This window comes from Galeopterus variegatus, unplaced genomic scaffold, assembly GCF_000696425.1.
Source record: "Galeopterus variegatus unplaced genomic scaffold, G_variegatus-3.0.2 Scaffold372, whole genome shotgun sequence".
Lineage (NCBI taxonomy): Eukaryota > Metazoa > Chordata > Mammalia > Dermoptera > Cynocephalidae > Galeopterus > Galeopterus variegatus.
The window spans coordinates 95,023-98,108 of NW_007726483.1; positions in this window are offsets into that span (position 1 = coordinate 95,023).

Consider the following 3,086-nt stretch of genomic DNA (forward strand, 5'->3'; position numbering starts at 1 on the left):
GAATTTTTACTAATAATATAAGGGTGTATGTGTATGTATGTTGATGGAAGATGCTGTCCAATAATTATGCTAAAATATGGCTCATATGACAGACAATTATGAATGCTACTTAAAATAGACATCCTAGCTGAATCATGTCAACGTTTCACATCTTGCAGATGGGCAGATTAATCACTTACAATTCTAGAACAGTGGAAAACAGTATAGAGTGTATACTCTGATAAAAGGTGAGTCCTCCATTAATGAAATTGGTTTTAACAAAAGGTGTGCCTCTGCTTGACTATTAACAAATCACTTACAATTCTAGAACAGTGGAAAACAGTATAGAGTGTATACTCTGATAAAATGTGAGTCCTCCATTAATGAAATTGGTTTTAACAAAAGGTGTGCCTCTGCTTGACTATTAACACACACAAAAATGCCCTCAACCAAGCCTCAATATAAGTGATAAGCAAACAGCAATGGCTTTCTTTAACTTTGGAAATGTCATTCAGTTCACTGCTCCTAATAAATTTGACAGTACAACTCAGCAGGGATGTGGCAGAAGTTTAATGAGCTCTTCCCTATTTCACACCCCTGGGAAACCACTGGGAATTCACCAGGTTGCCCCTTTTAGATAGGAGAGCCACCTGGAAGTCTACCCATACAATTAGAACCACTGTCACAGCACTTTATTTTGCTTTATTTTACCTCATTTGCTATGTAGGTTGTAGCTTTCTTATCCATGGAATAGTTTTCTAGATTTTCTGGTCGAAAATTTGGCAGGAAGCCACAAATACGCCAGTAGCTACATGTTTAGACAAACCATCTTCTAGATTTTACCTGGTTTGTGGCAATGGGTTTCCATCTAAATTCTACCTTGTTTTATACCATTTGCCCTCTCTTATAAACATGCATCATTATTGTTTAAGTAGGAAAATTAAAATGAAATTGTTAATAGTTTTTATGGGAAATCAGAGGAACCAACAAATGCTGCATAAGCATATGATCAAAATAATAATAATAATCCAGGGAAGCTACAGCTTCTTTAGTATGAAACCAAGCTTTAAGTTTGGCAGTTTTTGAATAAGAGCTCCCAAATAATCATTGTATATAGTAAGAAAACACTTGATGACAGATGTTAGTAATTACAGAAAATTTCCTGTAGAAATCCTGGCAAACACAACTATTGAGATGTACCTGAGAGTGTTCTTAGCACTTGGGAAGACTTAACACCTTTCTAAGTGCTTAGGCCCCTGTTCATCCTAGTGACTTGTGTCTATGTGCAGTCTTGACTCAGCAAAGAAAAAATCCAAGAGAGAAAGTAGCGAGACAGTCTTCATTACTAACAGTAAAACACTTAGTGGAGTTTAACAAGTGGTTATATCTATGTGCAGTCTTGACTCAGCAAAGAAAAAATCCAAGAGAGAGAGTAGCGAGACAGTCTTCATTACTAACAGTAAAACACTTAGTGGAGTTTAACAAGTGGTTATTTCAGAACAGACCCTGAAAATATTTTAGAGGCCAAGCTTTATAATGTTTAAACATGTCAATTAGGGCAATTGTTTATTAAAATGTAAACAAAGGAAAAAAGCTACATCATCTTCTAAAATACAGGACCATATTCCACATCACACACAAAACAACCCATTTCACTATGGACCCACAGCATTCACTGGTTAATACAGCCACAGCTACAAAGTAATGAGATGTTACACATGAATACTTTTTTTCCTAACCACTTACACTGTGTTTACATCAACATATAAATAAAGGAATTAAGTAAAAATTTTGTTATAATGATATTTTGTTAATATTTGTAAAGGGGCATTTTTTACCCGAGAGGGTTTTTACTTAAATTAAGCTTTATTTCCTGGGCTTGACCTTGCAAGGACAGGGCTTTTCAATATTGTTATTAGATAGACAGTTTTCCAAAGAAATACTAAGTAACCTGGACATACAAAAACACAGGCTAAACACATCTTGCATTCTGACATTTGCTGGAATGGTCTACAGCAGGCTATAATGCTCTCTTCTGAATTGCAGATGTCTTTGAAAATGTCAGAGTTTATTAGCTGTTCACAAAAGAAAGTGTTTGATCTAGAAGGTGTTAAGGGGAATTTTAGTAGTGTTCCCTAGTTCAGAGCAAGCATTTCAAATTTCTATAACATATAGCCCCTGATAATCTTTTGAAAGCTTAAGAACACACTAATTATTTAAGTAGGCATCTTTAATAAAATAAGTGCAAAAATGAACAAACCCAACTATGTATATGTACACAAAATATTCAAATAATTAAAAAATATACAACCCATATGGGATGCTAACTAGTAGCCACAGGAAAAATAAAGCATAAAATTCTAATATACTCTGTACCTCGTACCTCTTCTATTTCAAGCATGTCCAGACAAAAACTAAATTACACAGTAAGCCATAAAAATTTTAAAGGCAAAACACAATATCAGAAAAGAAAAGTGCTTATTAATCGCCATTCAAGCAGTGGGCTGGAGCCGCCTGACACAATACACGGTATGGAAATAAGTAACCTTGGTTACTGTTTCCAAGGACACTGGGCTCTTGGCTAACAAGAGCTGAGGTGAAGCTGAATGCAGTGTTGAGTCATTTTAATAAACGTGTATAAATAAAGAAAATCAGCACAATGGTATTCTACCCTTCCCAAATCCTTATTGGTGGCATCTAATTAAACATTTCAAGTATTAAACAGATAATTAACAGTAGTGAATACTTTTCATAGCAAGGGCTTTTTGTTGATGTCTGCTGAATTTTCCTCTTGCACCTCGCAAGGAACGACTAAACCTATCATACTGTCAGGACAGCAGTGATTAAACTTCCTCAGTGCGTATTTCAAATCCTGGACAGCAGTTTACATGTGGGGCAGGGCGGGGGTCAAGCAGCTGAGGGAGGGAAGTGGTTAACAGGAGGAGAAGGGGAAGGAGGAGAGGAAGGAAGGAAAGGAAAGGAGGGAGGGGAGAAGAAGAAAACTATACTTAGGAATTTTATCTGCAGCATTCTTAAAATAAAATCTAGGAATGGAAACTGATCGAATTAACAGGTGAGTGTACTTTTGTTATTTGATTTTTTTTTTT